The sequence below is a fragment of the Mus musculus genome, chromosome Y (assembly GCF_000001635.26).
Source record: "Mus musculus strain C57BL/6J chromosome Y, GRCm38.p6 C57BL/6J".
NCBI lineage: Eukaryota > Metazoa > Chordata > Mammalia > Rodentia > Muridae > Mus > Mus musculus.
The window spans coordinates 86,449,304-86,472,981 of record NC_000087.7 but is presented as its reverse complement, the minus strand read 5'-3'; positions in this window follow the sequence as shown (position 1 = coordinate 86,472,981).

Below are 23,678 nucleotides of genomic sequence, written 5' to 3'. Positions count from 1 at the left end.
AACCTTTGCTATGGAATTTGCTCTTTGGACATGGTGAATCCTTACAACAATAAAAAACAGTAAGGTATTCTTAGGGAAAAAATGTCTAACAGTGCCAATGTCACTTGTCTTATAACCACAAATAATAATGTGTAGACATTTTATTTTTACTTAGAGATAAGGTATACTCATGTACCTACCTGAGATGTAATTGTTCTAGTTTTCTTCTTTCTCACCATGTAGAATACTACAATAAAAAATAACTTGGAAATAAAAAGGATACAGATTGTCACTGAGGAAGACAAAACAGAAAGTTGAGTCAGTAACAGCAAACACTGCTTATTGGCTTGCCACTGTCTTAGCCACTGTTCTATTGCTATGAAGAGACACATTTGGTGACGGCAACTATTAGAAAACAAGGCATTCTTTGTGTAGAGAAAGGCCATTGACTTGTTTGAGTTAATTTTATATCCAGCTACTTCACCGAAACTGTTTATCAGGTTTTGGTGTTCTCTGGTGGAATTTTTAGGGTCACTTATATATACTATCATATCATCTGCAAAAAGTGATATTTTTACTTCCTCTTTTCCAATTTATATCCACTTGATCTCCTTTTGTTGTCAAATTGCTCTGGCTCATTCTTCAAGTACTATATAATAAACAGGATGAGAAAGAAATTAGGGAAACAACACCCTTCTCAATACTCACAAATAATAAAAAATATCTCGGCGTGACTCTAACAAAAGAAGTGAAAGATCTGTGTGATAAAAACTTCAAGTCTCTGAAGAAAGAAATTAAAGAAGATCTCAGAAGATGGAAAGATCTCCCATGCTCATGGATTGGCAGGATCAACATTGTAAAAATGGCTATCTTGCCAAAAGCAATCTACAGTTTCAATGCAATCCCCATCAAAATTCCAAATCAATTCTTCAACGAATTAGAAGGAGCAATTTGCAAATTCATCTGGAATAACAAAAAACCTAGGATAGCAAAAACTCATGTCAAGGATAAAAGAACCTCTGGTGGAATCACCATGCCTGATCTAAAGCTTTACTACAGAGCAATTGTGATAAAAACTGCATGATACTGGTATAGAGACAGACAAGTACACCAATGGAACAGAATTGAAGACCCAGAAATGAACCCACACACCTATGGTCACTTGATCTTCGACAAGAGAGCTAAAACCATCCAGTGGAAGAAAGACAGCATTTTCAACAATTGGTGCTGGCACAACTGGTTGTTATCATGTAGAAGAATGCGAATCGATCCATACATATCTCCTTGTAGTAAGGTCAAATCTAAGTGGATCAAGGAACTTCACATAAAACCAGAGACACTGAAACTTATAGAGGAGAAAGTGGGGAAAAGCCTTGAAGATATGGGCACAGGGGAAAAATTCCTGAACGGAACAGCAATGGCTTGTGCTGTAAGATCGAAAATTGACAAACGGGACCTAATGAAACTCCAAATTTTCTGCAAGGCAAAAGGCACCGTCAATAAGACAAAAAGACCACCAACAGATTGGGAAAGGATCTTTACCTATCCTAAATCAGATAGGGGACTAATATCCAACATATATAAAGAACTCAAGAATGTGGACTTCAGAAAATCAAATAACCCCATTAAAAAATGGGGCTCAGAACTGAACAAAGAATTCTCACCTGAGGAATACCGAATGGCAGAGAAGCACCTGAAAAAATGTTCAACATCCTTAATCATCAGGGAAATGCAAATCAAAACAACCCTGAGATTCCACCTCACACCAGTCAGAATGGCTAAGATCAAAAATTCAGGTGACAGCAGATGCTGGCGTGGATGTGGAGAAAGAGGAACACTCCTCCATTGTTGGTGGGATTGCAGGCTTGTACAACCACTCTGGAAATCAGTCTGGCGGTTCCTCAGAAAATTGGTCATAGTACTACCAGAGGATCCAGCAATACCTCTCCAGGGCATATATCCAGAAGATGCCCCAACTGGTAAGAAGGACACATGCTCCACTATGTTCATCGCCACCTTATTTATAATAGTCAGAAGCTGGAAAGAACTCAGATACCCCTCAACAGAGGAATGGATACAGAAAATGTGGTACATCTACACAATGGAGTACTACTCAGCTATTAAAAAGAATGAATTTATGAAATTCCTAGCCAAATGGATGGACCTGGAGGGCATCATCCTGAGTGAGGTAACACATTCACAAAGGAACTCACACAATATGTACTCACTGATAAGTGGATATTAGCCCAAAACCTAGGATACCCAAGATATAAGATACAATTTCCTAAACACATGAAACTCAAGAAAAATGAAGACTGAAGTGTGGACACTATTCCTCTCCTTAGAAGTGGAAACAAAACTCCCATGGAAGGAGTTACAAAGTTTGGAGCTGAGATGAAAGGATGGACCATGTAGAGACTGCCATATCCAGGGATTCACCCCATAATCCGCATCCAAAAGCTGACACCATTGCATACACTAACAAGATTTTATCGAAAGGACCCAGATGTAGCTGTCTCTTGTGAGACTATGCGGGGCCTAGCAAACACAGATGTGGATATTCACAGTCAGCTAATGGATGGATCACAGAGCTCCCAATGGAGGAGTTAGATAAAGTACCCAGGGAGCTAAAGGGATCTGCAACCCTATAGGTGGAACAACATTATGAACTAACCAGTACCCCGGAGCTCTTGACTCTAGCTGCATATGTATCAAAAGATGGCCTAGTCAGCCATCACTGGAAAGAGAGGCCCATTGGACACGAAACTTTATATGCCCCAGTACAGGGGAATGCCAGGGCCAAAAAGGGGGAGTGGGTGGTTAGGGGAGTAGGGGTGGGTGGGTATGGGGGACTTTTGGTATAGCATTTGAAATGTAAATGAGCTAAATACCTAATAAAAAAATGGGAAAAAAAAGAAAAAGAAGAAAACACGGCATTTAACTGGAGGCTTGCTTACATTTTCAGAAGATTGTACAATCATCACGAGAGGGACCCCATCACTGGAGCAATAGAGAACTATTGATCCTTAGGCAAAGAGATAGATTCTGCCATTGCATTGGCTTCTTGAAAACTCAAACCCATCCTTGTTGATACGCCCACTTTCTCCAATGAAGCCACACCTTCTCTTATTCCTTCTAAATTTAAACTCACTGCCACTTCCTGGTGACTAAATATTCATATATATGTGTCTATACGTGACTTTATTATTCAAACCACCACTTTTCCCATGGCTCGTTCAGCTATTTTTTTTAAAATACAGCCTAAAAGGCTCCCATTTACTAAGGACTACTGATGAGCTTAGCCACAGTGATGGGCCCTCCCACATCAATCATTAGCGAAGAGAATATCCCATAGACTTACCTAATGAACAAGTAAGTGAATAGAGACTGATCTTCAATTGTTCTCTCTTCTTAGGTAACTGTGGATTGTCAAAATTGGAAAAAAAATAATATCCCATCACAGTAATGTTTAACTTACACCATAACCTACAAAAACATTACTCAACACCATCTATTGCATTCTGCCCCTGCATAGACACACTTCCATGTATGGCATAAGTGAAGGGTGACTACCTCCATCAGCAAGGATACTCAATAATAGGTGACATGAGCTGAATATTTCCTATAGCCTCACAACTTCGAAATTCTACTGTGTATTACACTTACTGGGGGACTTGCCAATCTGTCCAATTTTATGCCACCAAAGCTATGACAAAAAGACTCCTCATCAAGAAATCTAATGAATTTTACCTGATTTCTTTCTCCTGAGGCAACTGAGTATTATCCCTTCATGCTTATATTGGTGTTTGATTCATCTGTAATAAACCCACTACTATTTACAGCTACATCACAGGAGGTATGACAAATACCATCTCCCATGAGTTGGCCAAACCTTTTCAGCAGCTTTTTTTGTAGTATCCTTTCTATAATAAAAAATACATTGATTTCTTTATTTTTAAGTGTGTAATTTAATGATTCTAACACATTTTCATCTCCTTCCATTTCCCCTCATTTCTGCTACTTCATATGATATTGCAATCTATTAAAATACAGTAGTGAATACAGTGGAAAAAACAGTGTGGGAAGAATCAAAGTTCTTTATTACAAAGACAACAGATACACTGGCAGAATCTTCCAGGTACAACTATTTGGTAACTTTCGGTCTAATGTTAGCATGATTCTTCTAGAAAAAAGCTTAAAGAATTAAGGCATGGTTACAATGGACCAGAAAAGTCAGTATCACTAGTGAGACACACTCATGTAAATAATTTTCATCACTGTTCCGATATGCCTAGCAACAAGGAAAACAGGTCCATAGTCACAAGAGTATGAAAGGGGCATGAAGCAGAACAGTTGTCCAACTTATTATTACCCAGTAAGCATCAACACAGGAAGTGACCAAAGACAATAAATAACTTCCAAGACATGTTCCCAATATCCAAGTTCCTTTACAACTGTCTCACCCCTTCAATGCACACCCATCAATCAATTAACTCATTGATTAAAGCCCTCAGGGTCCAATCACTTTTCAGATTGTGTATAGTGTTCTATCTTTGAACATTGTATTTGGGGCCAAAACCTTCATCAAAGAACCACGACTGACATTGCAAACCCATTTCACCACACAATTCTTTATGTTACAAAAAGTGATAGGATCTATCTGTCTCTTTGAGGATATCTCTGTATAGCAGTTACAAAAGCAAAACGTCCAGGCCAACAGAATCATCACCTCCATGAGGTATTTTAAAATATGAGTTCAAGAAGAAGGAAAATGCAATGAAAGTTAAGGTTCTTGATCCCACATCCCTCTATTTTAAAGCCATAGGGTGGACCCAGAAGTTTAGGTCAAAAGTGTAAATTTCACCTATACTACAACCAACTGTGATGATTTCTAGCCATCTCCAGTTTCAGTGTGGTATTTAGTCCCACCATCTGCATCACAGCATATTGCCTAGTGTGAAATAGTGCCAGCAGTTGATTGCAAACCCCACTATGCGTTGACTTGGATGTAAAATGAGACATCTATAATATAGACACACTTGTACACACACACATACTCACAGAAAGAGGCAAGAAGTAGAGGAGCTGAGTCTTAGGATCCCTCAATGAAGAGATAGTGGAAATCTTGTAAGGTAGAGAGGTCATTGAGAAACTGTATGTCTCTATCTGCACAAAATCAGGCCAGTCTGCCTTCCATCAATAAGTGGTGGGTTCTCACTATCAATCATCCCCATCTGAGAATGTATGGACAGTTAATGAAAGATGGAGAGTCAGTTTTCATCAAAGGTATGCCCTTTGAAGGTTATAGGTTGGCCAGGCACTACTGGTAGCTCCATGTCCAAGAGTTTATGGGCAACACAATTGATTTGAATGGGTTTTATCAAAAGGGAGAAAAGGAGACATGAAGTTGGAAGGAGGATTAAGGTGGGAATGGATCTGGTTTTGGTCCGGGAGGAGTTATTAAGAGAACTGGAAAATAAATTCCATCAAAATAAATTGTATGAATTTCTCAAGGAATTAATGAATGTAGTTCTTAATATATAATGTCTGTACTGAACATATACAGACGACTTATATTTCCATTTCCTAAATAACAAAAACTTGTGTAGCAGTTTCAATACATTAAGGGCAAAAGTAATCCAGAGATTATTTAAAATAAAGAAGGATCAGAGGTTATGGCCCAGGGGCAAATTCATGCCTGTGTTTATTTACTTACAACACCAGTGCTTAGGATTTTGGGAGCGGCAGAGACAGGAAGATGACTGTAGCTTCCTGAAAGCCAGCCTCAATATTAGCTCAGCAAGAAACCCTGTAGAAAGGGGATAAATTAGGGAGTGAAGGAGCAAATCACACTATACCCTTCGCTACCTTTGAACTTACCTGTACAGATCTGTGTGCAGACACACATGAATATAAATAAAATATACAAGAGCTTATCTTTCATAGCTTATAAGCAGTGTTCTGTTATCTTAGCCTAGAATCCTGAGGACTTTATATCATTAGAGTTCCTGAAGCAAACTCCCCAGATATAGCGATGGGTATATCTTGTACTATGCAAAGAGACCTCAGTTAAATGTATGTCAGTGACTCCAAAACAGCTTTTCTTCTCTACCTTTCTTTATATGGCACAGAAAGACCTGTAAATAATTAAAATATGAAAACAAAGCTTTTTCACAAATTTAGGCTTGTGTTAAAATAATATTTATAACATTTTACTAAATGGAAGGGAAATCTTCAGCTCCCAGGAACAATCCTGTAGGCTTCTGTTTTGTCCCATTATGAACAAAATTAATTGCACATTGACAATTCCCACGGTTTTAACTAAATCAGGATGAAGGGATATGTTTCCATACAAATAAGTAATGCCAATGTGATTAATCAAGTAGAAATGTGGCAGGGTTAGGATGCCTTTGGCTGATGTGACAATGATGACTGATTAGTCTCTTGTTATGCAAATAACCCTAACCTCTAAGAAAAGAAAAGTAATGATATAGAATATTCCAAGAAGTGGCATGGACAATTATTACTTGATTTCAATTTCTTTTACATACTTTATTAGTTTGAATAATTGTGGCTCACAGAAGATCAAATATTCAAAGGAGTTAGTTTTCTAGGTGGTGGGATGTTTAGAAAGAATTAGGATTTGTGTTTTCATTAAAAGTGATTTGGCACTGGGCTTGAAATATCAAACACCCTTTGGCATATCAAAAACTCTCTCTCATTCTTTCTTTCTCTCTCTCTCTCTCTGTCACTCTCTCTCTCTCTCTCATGTTTTAAGCCATCCATCCAGTGGTTGACATCTAGTACTAATCCATCGCATGTTTATTGCACACAGTAAGGCAATCAACATTTATGATATGGATGTGAAATGGTCCTTCTTGCATTTTTTTTTTTTTTAGTTAACTCAACCTGGGAATATAGAACCGCAGATAAAGAACTGCCTCCATCACATTGGTCAGTTGCCACACCTGTAAGGAATGATCTTTTTTGGATGGCTGATGTTGAAGGGTCTAGCCCACTATGGGTAGTGTCAACATCTATGAAAAAATATACAAGGTGTGGTGGTTATCATGTAAGGGCCTGAAATTAATTTTTCTGGAAGAACTAAAGATCTATATGGCATGAAAAATTAAAGTGTGTGATAATTTGTAAGTAAATTCCATACTTACCAGCATTCAATATTTTGTCTACCCATATTTCAAAAGTAAAATTATCAAATCTATTTCACCCTGTTTTACTGCATTTAATCTATTAAATTACTTGTAACCAGAAATACTAATAAATTTTAAAGGCCTTTAAAACATGACTGGTTGATATTGTGTTTAACTTCATCACAACTTTGTAAGCAGGAACAAGAGCTAGATTGCCTTCTCATTTTCCAAAGAATCCATGATTCACGGTTGCAAATAGCTTCAATACAAGGTACTTAACCCTGTAAAATTCCTGCTTTGTTTGAATAAAATATTTATTGCTCTAACTTTGGGTTTTCATAAACAGAATTTTGATGTGCTATCCAATGTGCTGCCTCAAAGAGTCTGGCACAATTTCTGACACTAAGAACAGTTTAAAGATAACCAGGGAAAGGTTGGAACAGGGAAAATAACCACCAAGGATGTTGGTGAGTCAGAAACTGAAGGCTTTCACAGGAGGAAAATAAAAACAAAAACAAAACAAACAATCAACAAATGAATAAACAGAAACCCAACCACCAAAATGATAAAAACAATACAGGAGTGAATTACTTGGGCAGAATGTGACTCAAGTCAGCAGGACATTTCAGTAGGGATTATATTTTGTATTTCGAGAAGGCCATATGAAAAGGTAAAGCCTAGATGGTTAATGTCTCTGGTGTAATTAGGGAAGGAACCAGCATGAGTAGGGTTCTATCATGCAAGCTGAACTAGGTGATGTCACAGAGCACTGGCCATAGATTGCACATCTATTCCACTTGGAGGCACTAGAATCCCTAGAAGGTGTGTCCACTATTTTCCCAGTGGTGTATGAAAGTCAGGCCAGCTCCTGAAGCCCAACGTTGTTCCTCAAGTTTTTTTTGCCTGGTCTGTATCAAAAGACAGAATCTTGATGACTAAGACATTTTCTTTGGGTAAGTACATTTATGAAGTGAATGGGACCCTCATAGCTATAGAAAGCTGAAAGTTTTCCCTCCCACACTGAGTAACTGTACATTCTAAATTCTCCCATGTTTGGGGCCAGGGGCATGGTTGATCCAGTTTAGTTGATCTCCTGAATTTATTATCCTTGCTAACAATATCTCCTTCACGTTTCCATTAAAATGTCAAAGCACTTCTTTGTCCGTATGTATTTTAGAAAATGTTAGTTCTAAATGGCTGATATTGCCTGGATTTGTTGAGGCCAGAGTTGCAGTGGCAAATAATCACCAAATAATCCTGAGGCTGGGTCAGGTGACATATTACAGAAGGCCAGTGGTGTGCTGTGTCCCTGGGATATTTGTGAATATTGCCACCTAATTCAGAGCTTGCAGGTACAAGAGAGGGTAGGTGACAACTCTGACTCATTTTCTTTATTCTTTAATCCTTGATCATTTTGTAAAAGGCATACCAACTTCCACATTGACATAGACATGCAAGGAGATGTTCCTCAGCAGAGGCAAATTAGCTCAGGGCTGAAGACATATTCATCTGAGTATGTTATTCTGAGCTCTTGAGAATTACTTGTTAATTTCCCTTCGATAATTTCCTTGTTTCCCTTATTTATTTATTTATTTATTTATTTATTTATTTATTTATTTATTTATTTATTTATTTATTTTTTGTTTTGTTTGTTCATTTTTTCTTTGGATGGGTGATTAATTTTAATTTGAGTGTGTTTTTGTGTAGCTTTGGCTGTTAGGAAAATCACTCTGTAGAATAGACTAGCCTTTATCTCACTAAGGTTTGCCTCCCTCTGCCTCTTGAGTACTAGGATTTAAGACTTGGGTCACTAACACCTCCTATTAACTTCTGATTTGATTGTTTGTTTTGTTTTTTGTTTGTTTTTCAGTTTTGTTTTTTTTGTTTTGTTTGTTTGTTTGTTTGTTTGTTTGTTGTTGTTGTTTTTTTGTTTAAGTTGTTAATGTTGTTGCTGATTTGGAGACATGGTTCCTTTGTCTACCACTGGCTGCCCTGGAACTCACTTTGTAGACCAGGCTGGTCTCTAAGTCAGAAATCTGCAATATCCTGCCTTCTGAATGCTGAGTTTAAATGCTTGTGCCACCATAGCTGGATTATGAACTTCTTATTTGGATCAAATTAAGTTTAGAAGCCCAAACATGTTTAGCATAGCCTTCTTGACCTACTCAAAAATTCCATTAGAGAAGAGCATTTCTCCAGCATTCTCTCCCATCCTACACTCATTGCCTTTCAGTAACTCATATATATGACAGTAGCAACAGCATTGTGTCTGGTGTAAACAGGCAATACCTTCAATCCAAGGCAATGGGCAAGTATGATATTTGAACACAGAATGATACCCACAAGACATCTGCCCAGGGTTGGTGTGGTCTACCACACCAGGGCTACAGCCATGTAGAAGACAATACCTCTGAAGAGTCTTAGCATGACATCCCTCATGAAGAAAAAGAGGAGGATGTCTTCTTCCAACGTCTTGAGTAATATTGTTGGCTGCAGAATTTCTCAAGGTTGGAAGGAAGGTAATGAGCCTGTCACTCAATGGAAGACCATAGTTCTAGGTCAACTGCCAACAAACCCTTCTCTTTATTTGGTGAAGTATGATGGAAATGACAGCGTCTATGGACAGGAGCTCTACAATGATGACAGGATTTTAAACCTTAAGGTTTTGCCTCCCAAAGTAAGATTTCCTCAGGTAAGGGATGCCCACCTCGCCAGAGCCCTGGTTGGCAGAACGGTACAACACAAATTTACGGGTAAAGATGGCTCTGAGGACAACTGGAGGAGGGTTGTGCTAGCCCAGGTGCCAATCATGAAGGGTTTGTTTTACAGTACCTACAAGAAGGATCCAGCTCTCTACTTCTATCAGCTCCTGGATGACTACAAGAAAGGGAACCTCCACATCATTCCAGACACTCCTCTGGCTGAGGAGAGATCAGGAGATGACAGTGATGTGTTGATAGGTAACTGGGTGCAGTACACCAGAAAAGGTGGTTCCAAATAGTTCAGAAAGGTTGTTTACCAAATTCTAGCCAATCCTTCACATTCAATTTCACATTTGCAAAGTGTCACAGAAATGCTGCTTATGACCAGAGTGCTTAAACTTCCTTATTCTCATGAAGTTTGTCACATTACCTCCTTGATGAAGGGCACAACCATCCTACTTCTGTGCAAAATTGCCCAAGCTCCTCCCCTATCTTACTTTAGGAAGATTTAGACATTCACAACAGAGAGTACTCCAACCTGTGTTGAGCACAGTGTGTTTGAGGAAATCCCCCAGATTCACCATCTTCCCAGTGTATGTCCTACCTATAACTTCTAATTTCCATGGTCTGGGAAGCACTGTTCTGACCTAAGAGATTTCTGAACACTCTGGACTGAAATCCCAAACAGAAGAGTATCAAGGTAAGGGTAAATCAGATTACTATCTTTGTTTTGTTACCTTAGACAGAGACATCATGGCCTCCATGCAGAGGAATGTGTGGATGGACATATATTTAAGGAAGACACTAAACCAGAAAATACCACATTACACCCTCTTAAAAGACTTCTAAGATTGTTGTCATGCCTACCACAGACATTCAGATGATGTGTATTCTTGATTGTGATTTCATGTTTGGAGCTTATGAAGGAGAAAGTACCTGGAATGTCCTAGAATTCTCAAGGTATCAATCAGTGTTCAATTTCTGATCAATAGTGCTGCAGACATAGGAATAACAGGATAAAACTATTCTATACAATCCTATGAAGCTCCTATCACCATCCTCCTATTTTAGAGAATCTTAGATCTATCACTAATCCTGAGACAGGCAGAAACAATTCTTCTCCTGCACATAGGGGTACTGCATATGTCTCCCCTTACCCAAAGTATTCAACTTACTGTCTTTTACTGAATTGGCTTTTAGACTATACCTGAAATATTCCACTTTTCACCAGCCCTCCCTGTTCTAATAGAGAGCTACAGTCCACCAATATCCAAAGGGTTCTCAGACATTCTAAATATGCCCCTGTGGGAGTAAACTTACTAAGTCTATTTAATTGGGCCTCAGATCCTTCTGCTTTGACCAAAAGGATTTCAATCTACTGACTCTGAGTTACCAGGGGCCTCAGATCTCATTTTCCCCAAGTGGTCATCAGATGTCCCTTTCTGACCAATAATGACCTTGCAATGTTCTCCTCTGATGCAGACACTTAGACACCCCCCCTCCAATTTTAACTCCCAAATGGACCTCCAGACCACCCAAGCTTAAAGTACCTGAGCCGAACATTAAGAAGTACAGCCCAGAACAAAAGCTCATTTCCTCAAGGCAGAAACTAAAATGATGTTCTCCTCACCATTCATACCTAGACCCAGGAGATGAACATATGCCTGAGAAGAAGAACTAGTGTGGAACTGTCAGCCAGGTTTTTGATGAGTGCTCAGACTGCTTCCTGATCCGGCACCACATTTACTATAGTGGACAGATGCTCTAGTCTCTGATGAGGAGTTGCTAGCTGTTAGAAAAAACCTGGAATGGGCTCCACTGCATGAGGTGGGCTGTGTCTTTGATCTCACGTCAAGGAAAGAACATGCAAATTTGAACTCTACCCAACCAAACATACTAGTTTACCTGTACAAAGGGGATTTAGATTTCCAATTTCTCACAAAGATACCCCTCTTACCATTGAGTTCCTATCTATTTTTCATGGCTCATAGGGTCTCATTTCTTCCCAATGTCCATTACTGGCTCACTTCTGACCACTAGCCATACATCTCTGATTAGTGTTGGGGGTGTTCTCGGTATGACACTAAGGCCAACAATAGTGCCTACATGCCATTTCTGAATAATTGGATCTTAAATTCCACCATTGTCCAAGTGTACTTCTGAAAGACTTTTCTCATTACATGGGGTCTCTACAGTAGCATCTTTGTTCATCAGGCCTCTAGTTGTACCTTCTGGCCTAAGCAGGTCTTATACTTCACTTAAAGAGATGCCAAATTTACACAATGTAGACAAAGATGCATTGAGCATTCTCATACTCATTAATATAACATTCCTCCCCTCAGGTTTGAAGTCTCCAGAGCAGCAAGGAGAGTGGGGAGTAGAACTCATCATCTTTAGGTCACTCATCCCCGTTGGATTGTTCCCAACCTTAGTATACAGACATGGATGGTTGAACACAAACTTGTCAGGCTGACAATGCAATAGACATCTACTAAAGTCCTTGGAACCATGTTCAGAGTGCTGCACATCCTCCTGAAGATGCCACGGATGACATGGTTCCTTGTGATTGTTGTTCTCTTCTTGTTGTTGCTGTTTTCTTTTAACTTTTGAAGAGGATACTTTATTAGTCTGTTGCTATGTTAGTCATCTCCTGGCATTAGAAACCAACATCCCACTGTTTAAATGTTTTACATTTCCTACTCTTTTTGGAAAACACAACGTATGCGCATCATTTTTTCCTATTGTTTCAAAGACATACCACTATGTAATTCAACTTTACAATTGTAAACATTTTGACCAATATTCACATGAATATAAATTTTATGTGTAAAATTCTTCCTGTGCTGTGTTATTTTTCACCAGATGACAGTTTCATTTGAGGTCATTTGAAAGATCGTTCCTTACTATGTGTCTTTAAAAGATATATTTTGGAGCTGAGGGGTATGGCTGAATATCTTCAGCACAATAAACACCTTCTATAACATTACTATCTAGTGGATTATAAGTATCAGGTTGTACACAGTAGTAACTAAAATAATGGACAATTTGAGAAAGATTTTAGGGTGAAATCTCTCATAATATACAGAAAAAAAGGAAATCCTAGATATTAATCAAATCTATGCACACCAAATGAACATTGTGGGTTTTGTGGGTTTGTTTGTATATGTCTTTGTAGTTCGAATGTCCAACCTTTATGTCTTAATTGATGATTGTAAACAGTACTCAGAGTGTGTGCATGTGAATTAAAGGGCACCATGTCTTTAGTGTTTAGATTAATTTCACATATAATTATCTGTCTATCTGTCATCTATGTATGTATGTATGTATGTATGTATGAAGTAATGATTGAATGTATTTATATAGATATGTATGCAACTATTTCTCTATCATCTACCTATCTCTCTCTCTTTCTATTTCTCTCACCCTCTTTCTCTGTTTATCTCTTATGCATGAATATATGCATGCATGTAGCTAGGTAGGTGTGGTATTTTTAATGTAATTGGTTCCCATCGGCCCATAGGCTGTATTAGGATGATTAACCTTGTTGGACTAGGTGTTTCCTTGTTGAAGGAAGGGTGTCACTGGAGGAGGTGGGTGGTCTCACACATGTTCAAGTTAGTTATGCACAGTAGGGCTCTGTGTGTTTGCTGTCTCTCTGTCTTTCCAAGAGTAGCTGTGATAGAGTGTTCAGTGATTCAAGGAGGGGATGTTGGTTAGATGGCATATAAAGCAGGCAAGACACATTTACATACATGGTAGAAGAAGCAAGCTTTAAGAAGCACAAACAATCACACACACACACACACACACACACACACACACACACATTTGTTGGACAGTGCAAAGCTTCAACCACTTTAAATATATACTCACATTTGGTGGATGGAACAAAGCACCAACTTTATTTTTCTCACACTGCTTATATATCTCTGCACAATCTTTCAATTAGTATAAAATTTATACTGGTTACTTTCTATTTTCTTCTAGTGAATAATTATGAGTATGTATAAGGAGAAGCATCTTCTCACTATACTTTTATGATGAGCTATTTATAAATTATGTTTATAAATATCCAATATTATTCCCAAGAACCAACACGCATTTCTAACTAAAAAACTTGTTATAGATTAACAAGTTGTAATCAAGTAGGGTAATTTTTATTTCAGCCAGTTTCTCTTACTGGTAGACTGAAATTTGCCGTTATACAGAAAGGATTAGTTTTTATCTATCTCAAAAAATAATCCTTCAAAAATCTTAAAAGAATCACAAAACTAAACTTTTATATAAAAACCTATTATCCCTTTCTACTTTGAATCCTCAGGGTGCACATCTGTTCATTAACCATGTTTTTCTTAAATCATATCAGGAATCAGAATGAGGAAATAGGTACAAGGAAATAATAATCATCTGAACACCAGCCTGACTTTGAAAAAAAAAAGGCATGTTTTTTGTAGTAATTCTTTCCAAGATTGTGGTTGAAGTATTAATCGCATCAGCTGCAATCCTTGAGAAAGTTCGATCTAAATAACACTGTGGGTGGCAATGATATTGCCCAGTGAGGGGCTGGAACCCCCCTTAAATTTTCATACAATCCATAGATTATGAGGAATGTGATGTGAGGGCAGCAAGTAGGGAGAAACTCTACAACAGCATGAGTGGTAACAGAGTGGTACCAGCTTTTAAGTGTTTAAGAGTGGTAAGAGCTTTTAAGTGGTTCACCTCACCAAGAATCCATCAAAGCCCTGTATTTTGGAGGTAAAATGTACATTCTGGGGAGCCCCTCTGCCATGCTTAATATTCTAATAAAATTAAAAATAATATTAATTTCTCATTTAATAGACCCTGCTTACAGTCCCCCCAAATTTTACTCCCCACGGTTCTTTTACTACCTCCCATCCTCTCCAGTTCCTCCCCCTTTCGGTCATCATTCATCAAATACTTCTCTTTCAAATATCTCTTCCTGCATTTCCTTATTCAACCCCATCTCCCTCCACCATGCCACCTGATCTTCTCCTTCTTGTCCACCTTTGTACACTAATAAATCCATTCTATTTCTCCATACCATGGGCATCCATGTATGCACCCAAGTCCTTCCTCTATACCTAACTTCACTGATCTACAGATTGTAGACAGGCCATCACATATGTAATGTTGAATGTCTTAATGTTTCTATTGCTGTCACCAAAAACTATAACCCAAGCACAAGTTGGGGAGGGTAGGACTTATTTGCAATGTGGGTACTGTAAAGAAAAGAGACACTGAGCAAGAGACTGCCCCAAGAAAGAGACAGATACCAGACCACCTAAGTCCTTTTCTCAGAGGATGATGACTACATGATATGGGGAACAGACACCCTACGTGAAACTAGGGTAACCCCAGCTGTGGAAGAGACCATTATGGCTTCCCTTCATGATATCAGAGCAGAGTTTTTAGTCCTGACAGAGCCACTGGAGAAATTGAGGACCCAGAAATCCTTAGTATTCGGGGCTACTGGTCAGAAACCATACTCTTAGACCACTGATAAGAAAGTTAATCTATGAATAAGCCAAGTAACTCATTCCTCCCTCATCATTCCTCAAGCCCCACCACATTGTTGTGGAGATTCATACTAGCATATTTAAAATCCCAAATAAGCTGCTCTTTGGAAGGAACTTCAATCCCTTGGCAAGCCTGTCCCTATAAATTTAACTTTAAAATTAGAAGAAGAATATAGATTACATGAGTCTCAAGCCCCGTCAAGAAAAGTACTAGAATGGACCTATTTAGAGAGATATCCAACAGCCTGGGCAGAGACTGGTGGTATAATTGAGACAAAAATGGTGTCCCCCCCCCATCATTGTGACATTGAAAACTGGTGAGATTCCTTTCGGGGTACAACAATACACCATGAGCAAAGAGGCCAGTGAGGGCATCAGACCTCACCTTCAAAGGCTCTTAGAACTAGGCGTGTTTGGTCCTTTGTCAGTCTTCCTGGAATACTCTGTTGCTACCAGTTAAAAAGCAAGGCTTTGCCACCTGGCACTCCCTAATAATCCCCCCTTACTAAAGAGACTGGGACTTTCTCATGGACCCAATATATGGGGAGGCCTTTAAAAAGATTAAAAAATCGTGCTTAGTGCCTCAGCCCTAGTCCTGACAGATGTGACCGAGCCATTCACTCTCTATTTAGATAAAAGAGCAGAAATAGTGAGATAGGTCCTGAACTAAGCTCTGGGGACATAGAAAAGACTTGTGGCCTACTTGTAAAAAAAAAAATAGACCCAATGCCCAGTGGATGGCCGTCTTTCTTAAAAGATATCAATACTTCTCAAAGATGCTGACAAACTGACTCTAGGTCAAGGAACTATAGTAGTAGCCCCCCTCTGCCCCCATGCCTTAGAATGCATTGTTAGGCAGCAGCCAGATTGCTGGATGACTAATGCTCACAGGACCCATTATCAGAGCCTCTTTCTGACTGAGAGAGTGTAGAGAGAGTGTAATTTGCACCCCTGCTATCCTGAATCCTTCCACCTTGCTGCCTGACGCTGACAACTCCCTACCAGTGAAGGTGTATAGACATCCTGGCAGAAGAAACCAAAACTAAGAAAGAAGTCATTGACCAGCCATGGTCAGGTTTCCCCAATTGGTACACAGATGGTATCAGCTTTTTGATTGAATGTAAAAGAAAAGTGGTGCCAGCAGTGGTCAACGGAAAAGAAACCATCCGTGTAAGCAGCTTTACTGAAGAAATGACAGTCCAGAGAGAAGAGCTAATCACACATACCCAAGCCTTGCAGCTGGCCATAGAAAAGAACATCAAGATCTAAACAGATAGCATGTATGCCTTTGCCACATGCATGGTAGTATCTGTAGAAAAAGGATGCTACTCACTTCTACTGGGGAAGATATTAAAAATAAAAAGGAAACCTTGAGACTATTAGAAGCCATACACTTTGCAAAAAACTGGACATCATACATTGCCATTGTCACCACAAAGTCCATGAGGGCATAGTGAAGGGAAATCTGATGCCTGAACTGACTGGCCTAAAAAAAATACATGAATAAAATAAAGAACTTGAAGACCATTATAAACTCAAAGATGCAGGCTTTGACTATACTCCAGAAGATCAGAAATTAACAGGCAAAATACCTGATATATGTGGGTGTACTACCCGGGGAGTCTCTAGGACCAAGATGGTTGCTCTGTCCTGCCCACAATAGAAAGGTAACAATATGTCTCCAATCTAAACCACCTCATGCACTTGGAAATTGAGAAGGTCAAAGAAAATGTTGAGAGCTCAAACTGCAATGTTATAAGATTGCCAGATGTTGCCCAGGGGATTGTTAATGAATGCCAAGCATGTGCCCTCACCATTGCTGGGCACCACAAGAAACCCCCCCCCAGAAGGTGGATAAGAGTTGACTGGCCATGAGCATACTGAAAAGTAGACTTTACTGAATTTAAACCAGCCAAGTACAGTAATAAATATCTATTTGTTTTTTTGTAAACACCTTTTCAGGCTTGGTCGAAGCCTTCCCCACTAATAACAAGAACACCCATGCCATGGGAAAGAAGATATTAGAGGAAAATTTCCCAAGATTTGGCATCTCTAAGGTACTTTCATCAGACAATGGCCCCTCCTTCATTGTCCAGGTAAGCCAAGGGTTAGCCAGACAATGGGGGATTCATTGTAAGATACATTGTTCTTACAGATTCCAGACTTCAGGACAGGTAGAGTGGATGAATAGAGCATTAAAAGAAACCTTGACTAAATTGGTTTTAGAGACCTACAGAAAAGATTATGCAGCTCTTTTTCCCTTTGCCTTGTTCTGAGTATGGAACACCACAGGGAAATTTAAACTTACACCATTCAAACTCCTCAACTTGGGACGCCCCTCCCTTTAACAGAAGCAGGTGCAATGTTTGAACTTGATGTTTCTTTTTCAGAACCCCCTCTAGCTCACTTGAAGGCCCTACAATTGGTCAGAAAAGATGCCTTGGAAATGCTGAAACACAATAAAAAACAAAAACAAAAACAAAAAAACAAAAAAACATACTAACCAGGAACCATCTTCGTGCCACATAAATTTCAAACAGAAGATCCTGTCCGGGTCCGGTGCCACCATTCTGGCAAACTTGAACTCAGATCAAAAGGATGCTCCCTGGTGCTTCTGACAAGCCCTGCTGCCGCACCTCCAGCATGTAACCGCTTCTGGCCTGCCATGGCCCACTGGCCTGGCACTGCTCACACACAGTGGGCACTGCACAGGATCCCCCCTTCTTCCCTCCTCCCACTGGCAAGAGTCTCTTTCGTCTCATTCAAGGGGCTTCTGAGGTTCTCAATCTTACAAATCCTAAAGCTGTGACCTCAGGTTGGCTTTATTTGGCAGCTGGGCCAGAGGTTTAATTTTCTAACTTATAAAATTAGAACTATGTACTAGAAGGAGTGGGAAATGTGAGACCCCAACTTAGAGCATTTCTCCCTGGAAGGTGAAGCCCCTGGACATTCTCCAAGCTTGTATTCCCTGAGCTCTAAAAATACAGCCAGAAAGAAGCTCTATGTTCTCTACAGCCACCAAAAAGCATTTTGGTTTCTGAGCCTTACAGCTAGAGATTCGAAAATTGGAGTTTTGCCAAGGACATCTGGGCAGAGAAGAACACTCCTCCCGACTCTTCCCAACTCTCCAAACTCTCCTCCCAACTCATCTCAATTCCTCAGGTAGCTAATAAAAACCCTCTTCTGTCACATCACAGAGTCATACGCCCCTGCCCTGCACAGTGGAAGGAGTTTGTCCTTAGCTAGCTGATAATAAAACCTCTTACAGTTTGCATCAGGTGTGGATTTCTCACAAGTCATTTGGGTGCTGGCCATCTCATCTGAGGACTTTAATGGACTTGAGAGGAGGTCCATCTTCAGGGTCTTACACATGGAGACCTAAGACCAAAATTCTTCAAACTATTATGCAAAATCAAAAGAGAAGGAACACTATTGAATTTGTTCTATGAAGCCAGATTACAATTATATTCAAACCCTACAAAAACTCAATGAAGAAAGGAAACTTCAGATCATTTTCCCTTATGAATATCGAAGCAAAAATACTCAATAAAATCACTGCAAACCAAATAAAAGAATACATCAAAACGATCATCCATCATGGTCAAGTAGGCTTCATCCCTGTGATGCAGGGATGGTTTAATATATGGAAATTTGTCAACTTAATCCACTATAGAAACAAACTCAAAGACGAAAACAACATGATCACCTCATTAGATGCTGAGAAAGCATTTGACAAAATACAACACCCATTCATAATAAAAGTCCAGGAAAGGTCAGGAATTCAAGGCCCATACCTAATATTAAAAAAAAAAAGTCAGCAAACCAGTAGGAAACATTAAACTAAATGAAACAATCACATTAAAATCAGGGACGAGACAAGACTGCCCACTTTCTTCATACCTATTGAATATAGTAGTTGAAGTCCTAACCAGAGCAATTAGACAACAAAAGGAAAACAAATGAATACAAATTGGAAAGGAAGAAGTCAAAATATCACTATTTCCAGAATATATGATAGTATGTATCAGTGACCCAAAAATGCAAAAAAGAGAAATCATAAACCTTATATACGACTTCAGTGCTGTAGGTGAATATAAAATTAACTCAAACATATCAGTGGGCTTTCCCTACAAAAAGGAAAAGGAGGATGAGAAAGAAATTAGGGAAAAAACACCCTTCACAATACTCACAAATAATATAAAAAAGCTTGGTGTGATAATAACTTAGAAAGTGAAAGATACATATGATAAAAACTTCAAGTCTCTGAAGAAAGAAATGAAACAAGATCTCAGAACATGGAAAGATCTCCCATGATCATGGATTGGAAGGATTAATATAGTAAAAATGTGTGTTCTGCCAAAAGTAGTTTAAAGATTCAATGCAATCCCCATCAAAATTCCAACTCAATTCTTTACTGAGTTAGAAAAGGCAATTTACAAATTCACCTGGAATTAAAAAAAAAACCCAACAACAACAACAACAAAAAAAACCTAGTATAAGAAAAACTATTCCCAACAATAAAAGAACCTCTTGTGGAATCACCATGCCTGAACTCAAGCTGCACTACAAAGCAATTGTGATAAAAACTACATGGTACAGGTTTAGTGGTAGGCAGGTATATAAATGAAATAGAACTGAAGTCAGAAAAATAAACCCACACACCTATAGTCACTTGATCTTTGACAAAGGAGCTAAAACCATCTAGTGGAAAGAAGACAGCATTTTCAACAAATGGTGCTGGCTTAATTGGCAGTTAGCATGTAGTAGAATGTAAATAGATCTATTCTCATCCCCTGTACAATGCTCAAGTCTAAGTCGATCAAGGAACTGCACATAAAACCAGAGACACTGAAACTTATAGAAGAGAAAGTGGGGAATAGCCTGGAATACATGGGCAAAGGGGAAATATTCTTGAAAAAAAATACCAGCAATATCTTGTGCTATAAGATTAAAAATGGACAAATGGGACCTCATAAAATTGATAAGATTATACCCAGAAGTTCAAACTTGTAATAAGGATACATGCTTCACTATGTCCTTATGTATAATAACAAGAAGCTGAAATGAACCCAGATGACTCTCTTTAGAGGAATGTATATAGAAAATATGGTACATTTATTTAATGAATTACTACACAGCTATTAAAAACAATGAATTCATGAAATTTTTATACAAATGGATGGATCTGTATGATATCTTTCTAAGTGAGATAACCCAATCACAAAAATCACACATGATATTCACTCATTGGTGAGTGGATATTATCCCTGAAGCTCAGAATAACCAAGGTAAAATATGCAAAACCCATGAAACTGAAGAAGATAGACCAAAGTGTGGATAAGTATCCCACAATTCCCTGGGACTAAACCACCAATCAATGAAAACAAATAATGGGACATATGATTCCAGCTTTCTATGTAGCAGAGGATGGACTAGTCAGGCATTAATGAGAGGAGAGACACTTTTTCCTGTAAAGATCCTATGCCCCAGTATGGGGGAATACCTGGGCTGGAATTGTTAGATGGTGTGTTGGGGAGATGGGGGAGAAGGGAGAGGACAGGAGATTTTTGGAGTGTAAACTAGAAACGGGGATAATATTTGAAATGTAAATAAGGAAAATATACAATAGAAAAAGAAAGGAAATAATTTATTTGAAGGTTTTATGAGATAAATTCATGTTTGGCAAACATATTATACGAACAATGTTCAGGTCTTTTGTTGAGGCAAAATCAAGAAAGTTCTTCTTTCTCAAAATATGGTGATATAGTTCCAAGAGTAGGTATATGTGCTGCTAAACCTTGTATATAAGAATAGATAAATATAGGTAAAATTAGAAATGAAGTATATGTAAACTTAACAAGACTTCCTCCATTTCAGGTGACTAGGTAAAATCTAATGAACTGCAGGACACAATTAATACCTGACACTGGAAATGCTATACCTTCCAAAAGAGCCTCCTCTGAAACTTTTATGTCATCGTGCTCATCATCAAAGTCCAAGTGTAATAAGTAACCTTCCTTTGGTATCACCATCAATTTCTTAAGTGCCATTCTTCTCTTAAGAACTCAGTAGTCTTAGTTAAAAAACAAACAATAAAAATAAAAAGGAAAAAGAAGAACTTAGTTACCTGACTAAAAATTATCATTTAAATAATTAAAAATAACAAAACATCAAATAATTATTTTAGCTCAATGAAAGATAATTTCTTTTGTTACTTAACATGTATATTTTTAATCAATTGCCTTTTTCAGAGAGTTCTGTATACATATTCAATATGGTGATGCATATATATATACTTACCCGTACCATTTTCTCCATGTATCCCATTTATCATGTCCCTCTCCCTCACAACTTGTTTTAAAAACTTCTTTAACTCACTTCTTTAAAAACCTCCTTTAGAACCAAAGTTATCAATCTGCCATTTCTCAGTTTAAAAAAAAAAACAAAACAAAACAAAAACTGGCCAACCTTCAACATGTGAGTCCTCCCCTCCTCCCAAAAAACAATGAGCAACATCCTTTAACCTTTGAGGCATCTGAATTTTGGTCCTATCTCCCACAGATTCTTTTTAAACAAAACATCAGCAATTCTGTTTAACAGTTTATCTCAGTCTAAGGTATACTCACAGTTCTATCCAGAAAGATAAAGAACATGGTAACTGTATATTCATATCAAAAAGATCCACCACTAAGTCTACAAAAAAACATGAACTACCACCACCACCCACACAGAAAGACCTTATATTGGAGAAATTAGGGATTTGGGGAAGCCGAGGATTTCAAACATCTGAAGATTGTAAGTTAAAGGCCAGACCAAGCTGGGCCAGCTGAAACTACAAAGATAGATCCCATCCTACAGAACCTAAACTGAGAGAAAAAGCTGAACTTGGTGGTGCAAGTCTTTAATCCCAATACATGGGAGATTGGGACAGAAGGATCTGTGGTCAGAATCCATCCCCAATGACTTATGAATCTCTTACAATATCTCCTCTTCTTCTTTTCATTCATCTTCCTATGCCATTCTACTGTCTGCAATGTTCATACAGTCTATACCAAAGGAACACACCATAGAGAAGACAATGAGGAGGGACGAATCCTCAGTGTGTTTCTAAGGGATCCTGTACAGCACACAGGACAAGCGCCAAGGCATCTCATCCATGGCTCCCTGTTCCCTGACCCACAGTCCTGCAGCTGGTTCTCTGATCCTATCCCCAGGCTCAAAGCTTTTCTCTTCCAAGGGTTTCGAATTCTCTATGGCCCTGACCTGTTCAGTCCTCTTCCATGAATATGGTCCTCCACCTTCCATTCACCCTCAGATTCCACAGGAAATGGCGATCAGGAGGCTTTTCCTCACTTAGTGGCCTCCTGGGCCTGAGATTCCCCACCCTGTCACACCTCGATTAACTGTACAACAACCCTGATCAGGGCAGAATATCACTTACAGGTCATGTATGAGGAGAACACCTTCACAACTGCACCCTTCTGTGCTTAGCTCCTCAATGGCAAAAAAAAAAAAAAAAAAAGTTGTCAGGAGCCAGACCCGGACAGAAGCCTCAGAGGATCCTTTGTGATGCCAGCTGGAGCAAACAGGTCTCACCAAAGGACTGTGCTGATTGGCTAAATACCCCCTGCACATGCGTTCATGGAATACCAAGTACCAACACTTTGAAGGGAGATTTTAGAAGGTGGGAATAAGCCACTGGCTTTAAGGCAAATGATTTCCAGTTTGTTGGTTGATAAGTGCTTACAAACTTGAAAATCTAGAACAAATATGAAACATATGAAATACAGCAAATGGCTCTACTTAATTTCAGCTGTAGAGGCTCTTGTACGCATTTTTGGTTTTTTATTTATTTATGTGCATAAACATTTAATAATGTGGACTTCTGCATGTACTCACGCACACCAGAAGAGTCTATGCTGCCCTAAGAGTTCAGAAGGGAGCATGCACATTTCCTTCAACCCCTGGTACTCTCCTGTCTCTACTTTCCTAGTCCTCAGCTTGATTAGAAGAGTGTGCTATGCAGTGCAGGCCCTCTCTCTCTCACTTATGTGCTTGGCCACTCAGGCCCACTCTCTCACTTAGGCATTAGGCTGGGCAGGCACTCTCTGTCTCTCTCTTTCTCTCTCTGTCTCTCTCTGTCTCTCTCTCTGTCTCTCTCTTTGTCTCTTTGTCTCTTTGTCTCTCTGTCTCTGTCTCTGTCTCTGTCTCTGTCTCTGTCTCTCTCTCTCTCTCTCTCTCACTCTCTCTCACTTAAGTGCTAGGCTGCACATGTCCTCTCTCTCTCTCTTATGTGCTAGACTGCCCAG